Here is a 15,183-nt window from a genome sequence, read left to right as displayed (position 1 = left end):
TTAAGCCAAGTCACAACTTCCGTGTCCAAAGGTGTTGGAATAATTTCCAAATTAAAATACATATTACCTGAAAAAACTCTCTTTTTACTTTATAATGTTTTGGTGCTTCCTCACATATCATATTGTAATATAGTTTGGGGTAATTGTGGTAAAACGAAACTTAATCCGATTTTCTTATTACAAAAAAAGAGCAGTCCGTATTTGCACAGGATCACAATATCTTGCTAGATCCAATCCTTTATTTTTTAAATTAAAAACATTAAAAATTTCAGATATAAATACATTTCATGCTGCTATATTCATGTTCAAATACAAAAAGGGATTACTTCCCCCTTCCTTTCAAAATATGTTCACCCTGAACAACACCATCCATTCTTATCCAACACGAAACTCCACAAACTTTCATTTAACAAATCCAAAACTAATAATAACACACAAATCAATTAGACATTACGGTGCGGATTTGTGGAATGATTTATCACATGACATTAAGCTATGCACATCACTTTATTCATTCAAAGCTGTTCTGAAAAAAAATACGCTGTCAAGCTATAATTTCTAAAATCTTTCTGTGTACCCAAACAACTAATAACCCCCCCCCCTTGCACATGCACACTCGCACACCTGCACTTGCACTTTCACTTTTATCAACGTTATTAATCTTATCTCAATCAAATTTCTCTTCTCTATCCACTTTTGATATATTCCTATTATTTTGTGCAATAAAAGATAGTCTCTTTTATTGCACTATACAGTCTGGTTTTCTATCCCCTTTCCTTTCGAGGCCTCCATCGCTTTCAAGCTCCAAGCTTAAGATGGAGGTCTCCCACATTTCTATATATATGTTCAGTAATTAAAGAAAATGTATATAGATATATAATTTCACAGTACAGTTGATATTTTATAATGATTTATGTGCATTATTCATTATGTTTAAAAAAATATTTGCTTATTATGTAATATTGAAAAAAAATGTTAAACTTGTATATTTGTTTTTTGTTTAGAAATGTGGAAATAAAATAAATCAAATCAAATCAAATCAAATTATTGCCATCATGCATTGGCATTGACTATTTTAGTTTGAATTACGTAGATGCGAGTGAAACAGTAGGTCTATAGCTATTTGAAAACATTTGATTAATATGGACTTATATAAAATATTTATATACATGTACATTATGTGCAATAGGCTCTACATTACAGGACTGTTCTATGTAGAAAGTTCATGATTCGTTACAGGTGTATTTTAATTAATACTGATTATTTTGTCTCGATTACAATTAATTTCAATATACCAAAATCAAATTACTTGTTTACATTATTGGCCTTATGATGATAGTTTTAGTTAACACGTTCATATAGTGGTATCAGTAGTGTCCAATCTAAAGCATGTTCATTTATTTCATGAGTAATAATAGAGTAGTGTGTTCACCATGCAAGTGTAGCCCATTATCTGATTATATTCACGTCATTGTGAAAGCATGTATGTCATAAAGCGAGCTTAAAAAAAAAGAAATTTCTTGGTATTTCCTTTGTCTTTGAATGGTGGTTTCGCAAATGAATCAATGGCGTAATGAGCCCCCCCCTAAAAAAAAGTGGGGAGGCTGGATATGTCGTATCAAATTTATCAAAACTGGCGAGCGAGCAAAAGTTTCGCCTTTTTTTTTATTTAAAAAAAATATCAAATTTTGTGATACATTTTTGCATAATATTCAGAAAATAATATCATACTTCACCCTTCTCTATTTCCTGGTCTTTCCTTTTCTCTTTTTGTTTCTTGGTCGTGATTTTTTTTGGGTGGGGGCAAGAGCCCCCCATCTTTACGCCACTGAATTGAATTATGTCTTGTTTTCTGATTTTATCACTGGCGTACGGATAGGGGCCCCAAAAAGATTCCACGACAAAGGACAAGAGAAAAAAGGGAAAAGGAAAGAGAAAGTAGAAAAAGAAAAAGTAAAGGGGTGAAATATATTATGTCATGAATTTTTATAAACGTTAAATGTTAAAATCTCCACATACGCCATGTTATGCCCCTAATCCATTTTTCCCATTACACCACTGGATTGTATTAAAACTAAATGAGAATATATTAAATGTAACAGTACTTTTTGTACTTTGCATTGTGCTATTGAGAATGTACCATTTCAAAAAAGTTAGGTAACATCATACGGGAGTATTTGGGGGTGACACTACGTTGATGTCACTTCACAAGAAATGAAATTACAATATTGACTTATCCTTAGAATATAAGGATATACCTAGCTGTTTTGCTGAAATATCCAAACACAAATTCTTTTGAATTTTGTTAATCTGCTAATAGGCTAGGTAATAGGGCCTAAGCAGGGAATATAATTCTAATGTATATGTATTCTCTGAAAATACTTTTATATCTGCGCCACAATGTGGTAGGAAAAATATTTTTTAATGTTTAAAATATAAGCAATAAAGTCACAACACTATAAATTATTATGATAAAAATGTACATGTACTGATTATTTGTGACAATGTTTTCATTATTCAGAGTTTCTTTCTGTAAAATTTTCTAATTTCTATTCAAACAACAACTTAACAAGTTTAGCATTTGCGTATCATCATACAGAGAATGCATCTTTTGATACTTTTGCCTAACTACTCTATGATTGATAAATGTTTCCATACCGAATGAAAAAAAAATCATTTGTTTAATCCATTCATTTTTGCCGGGGTTTTGACAAACAAAACTTTAGACAGTTTAATTATAATTTCACATAGGTCTAAAGATATTTACGATTTCAAATCGAATTTTTAAAACCAAATATGTTTTATGATATACTCTTTCTTTTCATCTGATGGTGAATTCAAAATTTGAAGAAAAAAAATACGGTAGTCTCTTTAGATGTACCAAAACTTAGTACAGGGCCCCGTTGCATAAAGGCTACTATTATTTCAACTTTGCCATCCAAAAAAGTTAATATAATGGTAATTTGCCATACAACGGCAACTTCCATTGTAACGTTGATCACCAACCAATCAAAATCAAGGATTCCAGACAAGTTACCATTGGATGGCAAAGTTACCATGATGGTAACCTTTTATGCAACCGGTCCCAGTAGTCTAGGAGATGGGGGGCTTTATTCAGAATTTTTGGTGGGGAAGGTTTGACAGGCTTATCCGGGGTAAAATTGTGTGCTGATTCCAAAAATGTCAGTCTTATTGACCGTACTCACGACATTTTAGCCATTTTGGCCAATTATTGACCAAAAATGACCAATTTGACCATGCTTTGGAAAATGGTCCCTTAACAGAATGCTTATGTGCCCACATCCAATTAAAAGGGTCTATCCTAAGTAAAAATTCACCCAGATTTGAGATAAAGTGGTTTAATTTGCCAAATCACAATAGAAGTGGTCATTTTGGCCACGTTTTGACCAAAAATGACAATTTTCCTGAATTTTTTGTCCGAAATGTGTTACACATATTAATCAGAATTACGATTGGATGTCTTTAGAAATCCACATTTATTTTTAAAATGTGCGCTAGATCATAACAATCAACCTCATGTAATTCATTCCGTCAGTTTTGACATATGAGGGTCATTTTGGGTACTTTAGACATAACTGACCATTCGCTCAGTTTTGCATAATAAACTGTGCAAATCGGAAGGAATTTGAGGTCTTCAGCTTGTTTTATATTCTTCCCTTGTAAAATGGGAATGCACTTAAAGATCTATCTTGTGTAGAATTCTATGTTGATTCCAAATATATCAGTCTTAATGACCTTATCCAAGAGCTTATGTCATTTTGGCCACTTATGGCCCTCAAAATGACCAATGACATCAGTTCAATTTATTTAAAAATATTTTCAATGTTACCAGAATCGTAACAAGCCTGTGATGTGACACCAAATATTGATGTGTTAATTCTTTAAATTGAACGTCTCAAAAAGTATTTTGATCTCATGTAACTTATTCCATCAGTTTTGACATAATTGTGAGGGTCATTTTGGGTATTTTAGACATTACTGACCATTCGCTCAGTTTTGCAATATAAACTGTTCAAATAGGCAGGAAATTTAGGTCTTTAGCATGTTTTTCTTCTTCCCTTATAAAATTAAATGCATTAAAAAGTCCTTCTTGTGTAGAATTTTATGCTGATTCCAAATATATCAGTCTTATGACCCTATTCAACAGCGTGTGGTCATTTTGACCACTTCTTGCCCTCAAAATGACCAATGACATCAGTTCAGTTTATCCAAAAATACTTTAAATGTTACCAGAATCGTAACAAAGGTGTGCTGTGGCACCTAACATTGGTGTATTAATCCTTTGAATTGAACATCTCAAAAGTATTTTGACCTCATGTAAGTGACCTAGGGTCATTTTGGATACTATAGACATATATGTATCTGACCATTCGCGCAGTTTTGCATAATAAACTGTGCAAATAGGTGGGGATTTTAAGGCCTTCAGCGTATCTTTTCTTCTATGGAAATGCATTGAACATCTCAAAAGTATTTTGACCTCATGTAAGTGACCTAGGGTCATTTTGGATACTATAGACATATATGTATCTGACCATTCGCGCAGTTTTGCATAATAAACTGTGCAAATAGGTGGGGATTTTAAGGCCTTCAGCGTATCTTTTCTTCTATGGAAATGCATTTAAAGGTCAATCTTGTGTAGAATGTTATGCTGACTCCAAATATATCAGTCTTAACAAGCCTATTAAATAGCTTATGGTCATTTTGGCCACTTTTTGTCCCTCAAAATGACCAATTCCATCAGTTCAATACTGAAATTTATCCAAAAAAAAAATTGAATGTTACTACAATCGTTACAAGGAAGTGCCGTGACACCTATCACTGGTGTTTATGAATCCTTTAAATTGAGCATCCAAAAAGTATTTTGAACACCTTGGTCATTTTGGCCACATTGACCACTACCCAATGTGTATACTAATTAAGCCTATATCGAACATGGCGAGGAGACATTCAGGATTGCGTTAAAATTAGCATCAATTATTGTTAAATGTGAATAGTTTGAAAGTTACGGGGTGTAAATCAATGCAATGATTCCATATAAGCCAGTGTTATTGGCCTATTACTATTGGACCCTGTGGTCATTTTGATCATTTTTTCCTCAATATGACTAGTAACCACACATTCTTTGTTTTGAAAAGGGCTCAAATGTTGCTTAATATCATTATCAGCGTGAGCTACGACAACAATAATCAAAAGTGTTGAAAAATATGATAAAACCTTCAAATCGAGTACCTATACATAAGGTTGTTTGACCATGCACTTTGGTCATTTTCATGATTTTAGGCTCACTGACCTCTTCGTAAATATTAATGGAAACTTCAATTATAGCGGGTAGCAAATTCAGGAATTAGATATTTTTACATAATTTAATGCTAGATAGGACATATAACCAAACTTTCTGAAGTAGATTAATACAATGATTCCAAATATATCAGTCTTAATGCCTATTTACAAACTAGTGGTAATTTTGGTCGCTTTTGGTCCCTGCAATTACCAATTACAATTGCATGAATAAAACAAATCAAATTTTGTTGTGTATTTTTGAATCAGTGACAAATCGTTTAATTCAATATGGTATGATCAATGGTACATAATCAAAATTTGACAATTTTGGTCATTTTGGCTACTTTGACCATTTATCCAATGTGTGAATTTTGAAATAAACATGATTGAGCAGCAATTGTAGGTCTATGAAAGTGCGTTCAATCCCTTTTATTGGAAATATTTAAAGGCTCACCTTGAGTAAGAATTGTACCAAATATCTTGCGACTGTTTACCGTGGCCCCTTTGGTCACTGTATGGTCCTAAAAAGCCAGCAATATTTACCTTCTTTAAAGTCAAATTATACTGAGAATCTTTACAAAGCAATATTGGTCACAGTGGACTTCATTAAGAGTTTTGACCATCTTGGAGTTTTTTGTACAACGCTTCAAAAACCTCATATTTACCCTGAATTCTTTTGAAGAAATGCTTGGTAATAAAACACATTCTATATGAAATTATTCTCTGTGCCGATTTTTGGCCACTCTAACAATTTAGGGCAAGTTTTCCACTTTCAACTTCACCAATCATGCCAATGTGAGGTTTGTGAAACATTATACATATGACAAAGGTGGTAGAATGCATGATAGTTAAATCTATTCATGAAATTCACTTTGACCAATTGCTTTGTAATGACGCACCTTTGAATTGAGGATTAGTGCCTTCATCCAGAACATATGGAATGATGTTCTGGCTGTTGAAGGACCAGGCAGTGACCAATTGGGCCACAATAGACCGTAGATAGGTATTTGGAAAAAAAGTTACTCGTGAGCTTGTAATATTTCTAATCGAAAGGGATTGAACGCATTTGCATAATTGCTCCACAGTCATGTTTATTTACTGCTAAAGTTATACACTGCAAAAACTCTGCATGGTGTTGATTTATCATTAGCCCGGAATTTATATATGTCCACACCAGATAAGTATCGAAACAACACCAGTTTTGAATCAAGCCGATGCTGTTTTAATACTAATTGGTGTTGTATAAACACCTTTCTGGTGTTAGACCAAAACGTAACTGGTGCTGTTTAACACTTCTCTGGTGTGGACATATATAAATTCCGGGCTGGTGTTAAATCAACACCGGAGTTTTTGCAGTGTACATTATATAAAATGGTCAAAGTGGCCCAAATGACCAAAATGGTCACAACATTTTGATTACGTACTGTTAGTAATATTATATTGAAATCAATAAGTAATTCGTCACTTATTATAATTGATATAAAACATCTTATTAACAACACAGAGCAACAACAACATTTGAATCTATTTTGATACATTTAGATGTCATTGGTCATTGTCGGGACCAAAATGACCACTAGCTCATAAATGGTCATTAAGACTGATATATATATATGGAATCATTAAATTAATCTACTTCAGAAAGTTTAGGGTTATGTCCTAACACTGAATGATGCTAAAATGTCTCATTCCTGAATTTGCTGTCCCATATATGTGAAGTTTCTATTTACATTTACTATATGGTCAAGGTGGCTAAAATCATGAAAATGACCACAGTGCATAGTCAAACACCTTATATGCTCGATGTAAAGGATTTTATCACATTTATCAACACTCTTCACTGATTATTGGTAGTTCTTGCTGATAATGATACTAACCAACATTTGAGCCCTTTTTTAATCATCAAAGCATGAATGGTCTCTGGTGAGGATAAAGTGGTCAAAATGACCACAGGGTCCAATAGTTAGGCCAATAACACTGGATTATGTGGAATGATTGTACTGATTTTCACCTAAAAGCTTTCAAACTTTCCCCATTTAACAATAATTGAAGCTAATATTAACGCAGTCCTGATTGTCTCCTCACCATGTTCGCTACAGGCTGAATTAACATTCACATTGGACAGGGGTCAAGGTGGCCAAAATGACCAAGGTAGTCAAAATACTTTGGGGATGTTCAATTTCAAGGTTTCTTACACAAATGTTAGATCCTACAGCACACCCTTGTTACGATTCTGGTAACATCCGAAGTATTTTTTGATAAAATGAACTGATGTCATTGGTCATTTTGAGGGCAATAAGTGGCCAAAATGACCATAAGCTGTTGAATAGGGTAATTAGGATTGACATATTTGGAATCAGCATAAAATTTTACAAAGGTTAGAACCTTAAATGCATTCCCATCTTATAAGAGAAGAATATAATACACGCTGAAGACCTCAAATTCTTGCCTATTTGAACAGTTTATTACGCAAAACTGCGCGAATGGTCAGTAATGTCTAAAGTACCCAAAATGAACCCATATGTCAAAACTGATGGAATAATTTACATGAGGTCAAAATATTTTTGAGATGTTCAATTTAAAGAATTAATACACCAATATTTGGTGTCACAGCACACCCTTGTAACGATTCTGGTAACATTCAAAGTATTTTTTGATTAATTGAACTTATGTTATTGGTCATTTTGAGGGCCATAAGTGGCCAAAATGACCATAAGCTGTTGAATAGGGTAATTAGGATTGACATATTTGGAATCAGCATAAAATTTTACACAAGATAGACCTTAAATGCATTCCCATCTTATAAAGGAAGAAAATAATACACGCTGAAGACTTCAAATCTTTGCCTATTTGAACAGTTTATTACGCAAAACTGAACGAATGGTCAGTAGTGTCTAAAGTACCCAAAATGACCCTCAAATGTCAAAACTGATGGAATTGAATGAATGAATGAATCTTTATTTCGTTTCAATTCCAATATCAAGCAACAACAATAACAACAGTAGATTATTGGGATACAAGTAAATAGCAAAGAACAATAGTAAATAATTACAGGATAATATACATAATACATGCACTACTTTTTATGGAACATTAATAACACCCATGAGAACAGACGGAAATGAAACGTGGTGACCTACTAAGAAGCTTAGCTTGTGGGCCATAGGCCACCAGAATGTTAAAAAAATTATATTAGCAATCATTTTAAAACATCATAGAACAAGCAAACAAAAAATTTGAGTAAATAACCAAAGTACAGATATACATATTTACAAAAGATACACTAAAAAGTAACAAAAAGGTGAAATGCAGAATGCAAACATTCTATTAGACCTAAAGTATAAGAATCTACAATTCAAAAAGAAGAAAGAAAAGACGAAAATATAAAGAAAATAGGCAGAGCTCTATTTTTGCATAGATAATTGTGGGAAGAATACAATTTATAAAGTTAGACGAGATATAACAAGCAGGCATTCGTTTACTGATTTAAGTATTTCTTCAGTAAATCGGTCTTTAACTTGTTTCTAAAAACACTAAGGCTAACTGTTTTCTTCAATGAAGAAGGAAGGGAGTTCCATAATTTTGGCCCTGTATAAACGAATGTATTTAGCCGAAAACTAGTTTTGACCAATGGCAAGTGGAGAAAAGAAACTTGTCTTGTATAGTAAGAATGGATTTGGTCATTTCTAACACATAATGAATCAAGGGCAAGTGGAAGTTCTCTTTTATTTAATTGATACATAATGCAACCAAGGTTGAGATCAAATATGTCATGTAAATTAAGGAACTTGTTTTCATAAAACAAAATATTTGTGTGAGATCGTGAACTTACTCCACATACTAGTCTAATTACCCTTTTCTGGACTTTAAATAACCCATCTAAATGAACTTTAGCAGCGTTACCCCAGGCAAGGATGCAATAATTCAAGTAAGGCAAAATGAGAGTTGAGTACAACATGCATAAAATATTTTTTGGGAATATACTCTTCAATGAATTAATGACTCCTGAATTTCTGGAAAGAAGTTTACATAAATAAGATATGTGAACTTTCCAATTCAGCTTACTATCAATGTGTACCCCAAGGAATTTTGTACTCAAGACTTCAGTAATCTGAACATCACTGATTGTAATATTATCTGGCAATGTTGCTAGGGTGTTGCTGAATAACATGTAGTTTGTTTTAACAAGATTTAAGGAAAGCCTGTTAGCAATGATCCATTCGTTAACAGAAATCAATTCTGAATTGATAGTTTGCAATAAATTGCAGGGGTTCTTTTCAGAAAAAAATATGCTTGAGTCATCTGCAAACAGGATAAATGAAAGGATTTTTGAAGACTGAGGGAAATCATTAATATATATGAGAAATAAGATAGGTCCAAGGAGTGAACCTTGTGGCACTCCACATGTAATTGACTGCATAGAAGACTTAACACCATTTAAAAATACAAACTGTTACAAATTAGTTACATGAGATCAAAATACTTTTGAGATGTTCAATTTAAAGAATTAATACACCAATATTTGGTGTCACGGCACACCTTTGTAACGATCCTGGTAATACTGAAACATTTTTAGATAACTTGAACTGTTATTGGTCATTTTGAGGGCCATAAGTGGCCAAAATGACATAAGCTCTTGGATAGGGTCATTAAGACTGATATATTTGGAATCAGCATAAAATTCTACACAAGATAGACCTTTAAATGCATTCTCATTTTATAAGGGAAGAATATAAAACAAGCTGAAGACCTCAAATTCCTTCCGATTTGCAGTTTATTATGCAAAACTGAGCGAATGGTCAGTTATGTCTAAAGTACCCAAAATGACCCTCATAGGTCAAAACTGACGGAATAAATTACATGAGGTTGATTGTTATGATCTAGCGCACATTTTGAAAATAAATGTGGATTTCTAAAGACATCCAATCGTAGTTCTGATCAATATTTGTAACACATTTCGGACAAAAAATTCATGAAAATTGTCAATTTTGGTCAAAACATGGCCAAAATGACCACTTCTATTGTGATTTGGCAAATGAAACCACTTTATCTGGAATCTGGGTGAATTTTTACTCAGGATAGACCCTTTTAATTGGATGTGGGCACATAAGCATTCTGTTAAGGGACCATTTTCCAAAGCGTGGTCAAATTGGTCATTTTTGGTCAATAATTGGCCAAAATGGCTAAAATGTCGTGAGTACGGTCAATAAGACTGACATTTTTGGAATCAGCACACAATTTTACCCCAGATAAGCCTGTCAAACCTTCCCCACCAAAAATTCTGAATAAAGCCCCCCATCTCCTAGACTACAGGTGTTGAGCCTCATACGTTTGGAGTTACCATATTTAACCGAGTAAAGCAAACCACTATAGTCTTGGTCAATACAATTTCAATATATTATTGAGCAACAAACGACCAATCAGCATGGAGCAAACTGTGCACAGATCTGCTTAATGATAGTTATGACGCCACAGAAGTACCATCTGCTAAAGATCCGGGTAACCCACTTCTGGTTACTCTACATCTTACGGCGAACGCACACCTTACGATTGGTCAGCGACGCGATTTCAGAATAAAATGTAGTAGAATTTGATGTTAATATTGAGACTTAGAATATCTTACTGGGTAATGTTCTAAATCATCGTACGAATACCTATGGTCAAATCTGTGACTATGCTATCATCCTTCTTAGAATAAAAGCGAATTTAATATCTAGTCCTAATGACGTCATAGCAGTCGTACGATTGGCTACGATTTGAAACTAATTTGGCCTTTACTCCAAAATAAAATCTTTCAAAATGGTTATATGAGTATTCTTTCAATTAATTTTAACCTCAAATGAAATGATATGATTCATTCACATTTTCAGAAAATGAGCAAAATGCGATTTGTTCCAAAATCGAATCGCGAACAGTCGTAAGGTGTGCGGTGGCCTTTAAGCCCCTTTCACAATTGACGTACGACCTGTTTACGACCACCTGCAACAGTTTTTTCTTGTTGTTGCACGATCGATCCCTTTGTGTCTTGCGAGCACTCGCAGTCGTTGTAGACGATCGCACAAACTCGAGGTGGTCGGAGGTGATCGTGACTGGTCGCATCTGAACTTTGAACATGTTCAAAATCCAAACGCGATCAAATACGATTGATTCACTCGCAACAGGTCGTACCATCGGTCGGGCGATCATCGTGTGAGTGTTGTTCAACGTTGTACGACTTGGTGCGAGAGGTGGCACAACTAAGTATAGTCGCATTTAGTCGACTGGAGGTCGTACAACACTTGCACATGTGCTGGAGACCTACAGAGACCAGTCTTGCGACTGGGTGCGATAATATGAGACTGTTGCAAGACCGATCGAAATTACGGCTTACTACATTCCACTACCGTTGCATTCGCATGTATGCGACCGTTCAGCCCCTTTCACAATTGACGTCCGACCAGTTTACGACCGCCTGCAACAGTTTTTTCTTGTTGTTGCACGATCGATCTCTTGGTGTCTTGCGAGCACTCGCAGTCGTTGTAGACGGTCGCACGAACTCGAGGTGGTCGTGGCTGGTCACATCTGAACTTTGAACATGTTCAAAATCCGAACGCGATCAAATACGATCGATTCACTCGCATCAGGCCGTACCCGGGGTCGTACCATCGGTCGGGCGATCATCGTGCAAGTGTTGTTCAACGTTGTACGACTTGGTGCGAGAGGTGGCACAACTAAGTAGTCGCATTTACTTGACTGGAGGTCGTGCAACACTTGCACATGTGCAAGCGACCTACATGTACAGAGACCTGTCTTGCGACTGGTTGCGATAATAATATGGGCCATAAGACTGTTGCAAGACCGATCGCAACGGCTTACAACATTGCACTACCATTTCATTCGTATGTATGCGACCGTTCCACTCGCAATCCCTCGTGCAACACTCGCATGTGATCGCACGAGCACAATAAGACCATATGCGACTTACTCGTGCAATGGGGTTTACTGGTTGTTTTTGTTGTACGACAGCTGTTGCAACTGTGAAAGCCTCTGTGCGATCTTATGAGATGACTAGCGATTGATGCCTGTTGCAGCCTGTCGCACGACCAAAAGGTCGCAAATGGTCGTACGTCAATTGTGAAAGGGGCTTTACTCTTCAGGCAATAAGAGAAGTGGTAAGACCATACAAAATGTAATATTAAGATTAAGTATTATATTTATCTTAGATAATCACATTTAGTGCGTTACCCAGTATTACTACCTTTGTTTGATATCCCCTTGCAGGCCCCCCCCCCACTTTTTTGCAAAACTGTACAAAAACGTAATAATGACCATATGATTGTGATTTATTGCATGGTCAGCCCCCCCCCCCCCACCCACTTTGAAACCGTTCCGCGGTCCCTGCCATGGATACTCCTTTTCAGATACATTGCAATGTTATTTATAACTTTCTTATCCGAAGATTTTCATTAACTTAAAATTTTCATTTGAGAAGATTCTAAATTCTGTAACAAAGAAGCTGTAAATAGATTATTAATTTCGTCACTGTGGTAGTTAGGCCAGTAGTTTGTCGTTGTTACGAGCTACCTAGTTCCATTCCATGCATGCAGGATTCAGATAAAAACGAATAGTCGGATTGATGGAAAATCAATCAAATCAAATCTCGTAAAAAACATTTATTTCATTAACATTTCAGAATGAAAGAGAGCAAAGACTAAGTGGATCATCAACGTTCACTCTTGTGGGTAAAAAAGACATTGAATGGTAACTGTGATCTCACTTAACTCAAAGTTAATTTTCTCTTTATATTGTTTATTGCTTGTAGGTTTGGTTTTTTGTCTCACCTGCATAGCAGAGTGAGACTATAGGCGCCGCTTTTCCGACGGCGGCGGCGACGGCGACGGCGGCGGCGGCGGCGGCGTCAACACCAAATCTTAACCTGAGGTTAAGTTTTTGAAATGACAACATAACTTAGAAAGTATATGGACCTAGTTCATGAAACTTGGCCATAAGGTTAATCAAGTATTACTGAACATCCTGCCTGAGTTTCATGTCACATGACCAAGGTCAAAGGTCATTTAGGGTCAATGAACTTAGACCATGTTGGGGGAATCAACATCAAAATCTTAACCTAAGGTTAAGTTTTTGAAATGTCATCATAACTTAGAAAATATATGGACCTAGTTCATGAAACTTATACATAAGGTAAATCAAGTATCACTGAACATCCTGCATGAGTTTCACGTCACATGACCAAGGTCAAAGGTCATTTAGGGTCAATGAACATTGGCCGAATTGGGGGTATCTGTTGAATTACCATCATAACTTTGAAAGTTTATGGATCTGATTCATGAAACTTGGACATAATAGTAATCAAGTATTACTAAACATCCTGTGCAAGTTTCAGGTCACATGATCAAGGTCAAAGGTCATTTAGGGTCAATGAACTTTGGCCAAATTGGGGTATTTGTTGAATTACAGCCATAAATTTGAAAGTGTGTTGGTCTAGTTCATAAAACTTGGACATAATAGTAATCAAGTATCACTGAACATCCTGTGCGAGTTTCAGGTCACATGATCAAGGTCAAAGGTCATGTAAGGTCAAAGAACTTTGGCCACGTTGGGGGTATTTGTTGAATTGCCATCATATCTCTATAAGTGTATTGGTCTAGTTCATAAAACGTGGAAATAAGAGTAACCAAGTATCACTGAACATCTTGTGCGAGTTATAGTAGTTTTCAAAATCAGCACTGCTGCTATATTGAATCGCGTGATGCAGGTGAGACGGCCAGAGGCATTCCACTTGTTTATATTTTGAGCCTCATTTTCTGCCTCGGGGTCCGTATGGACAATTTAACTGCGATATCATCGGTCCAGCGAGTTTGGCGCCCTGGTTTACGCTCGGTACTAATGTGGTGGACGTTGCATCATCGGATTCATGGCTTGAAGATACTGAAGGATGTTTTTCTAAAGAAGTCCAGTTTCGCTTTCACTCTTTATTCATTTTCCTTGTGATTGTATTGATTTATGGAGAACTGAAAGTCACATTATCTGTAATCTTTCAATCCAATGTGACGGATATTAAAATTGAAATATAAATGTAGTTAGGGCACTAGCGTAAGGGGGGCAGGGAGCAGATTGCCCTCCCCCCCCCCCGGACGAGTCACAAGCAAAAAAAAAGGAAGCGAAAAAGGGGAAAGAAAAAAGAAAAGAGGAAAAGGGAAAGAGAGAAAAAAGGGGGAAGGGGGAAGAAAGAGTTTAAGAGAAAGAGGAAAACAAAAACTGGACTGCAGTCTGTCGGAAAACAATGTGGGACACACGGGGCGCTGTTCCAACTGATTTGTTTTTTTACTTCCACCATCTTTGTCGGTAAATGTCATTTAAACTGTACACTTTTATCGGTAAATTGTGATTTTTACGCAATGCAACTTTTAGAGCTCTCTGTACCGATAGTGGGGACGGACTGGGCTGACCAGGGACAGGAAAAAGGTAGAGAACAAATTTTAGGTAATATAATTATAATAATAAAAATTTCGCTCGCGCTACGCGCCCGCATCAAATTTTAGTTGGATACTTAAGATAAATTTAAAGTTTTCAGGTCGAAATATCTAAAATGTTCAGCTCGCGCTTCGCGCTCACACCAATTAATTGTTTTAACATCTTGTTAAAAAAAGTGCTTAGAATGTCCACTTTTCAGGGGGAAATATCTCAAATTTTCAGCTCGCTCTTCGCGCTCGCATCAATTAATTATTCAGTTAGAAACCATTTTGTTCATGGTTACTAAAAGTCCTTAGAATATCCAGTTCTTAAGTTGGAATATCAAAAGTTTTAGCTCGTGCTTCGCGCCCGCACGACTGTTTAGAAACCCATCTTGTAAAACTGCTTAGAATGTCTAGTGTCCAGTTA

The sequence above is a fragment of the Lytechinus pictus genome, chromosome 18, assembly GCF_037042905.1.
Source record: "Lytechinus pictus isolate F3 Inbred chromosome 18, Lp3.0, whole genome shotgun sequence".
Classification (NCBI taxonomy): domain Eukaryota; kingdom Metazoa; phylum Echinodermata; class Echinoidea; order Temnopleuroida; family Toxopneustidae; genus Lytechinus; species Lytechinus pictus.
This window is presented reverse-complemented; position numbering follows the sequence as displayed.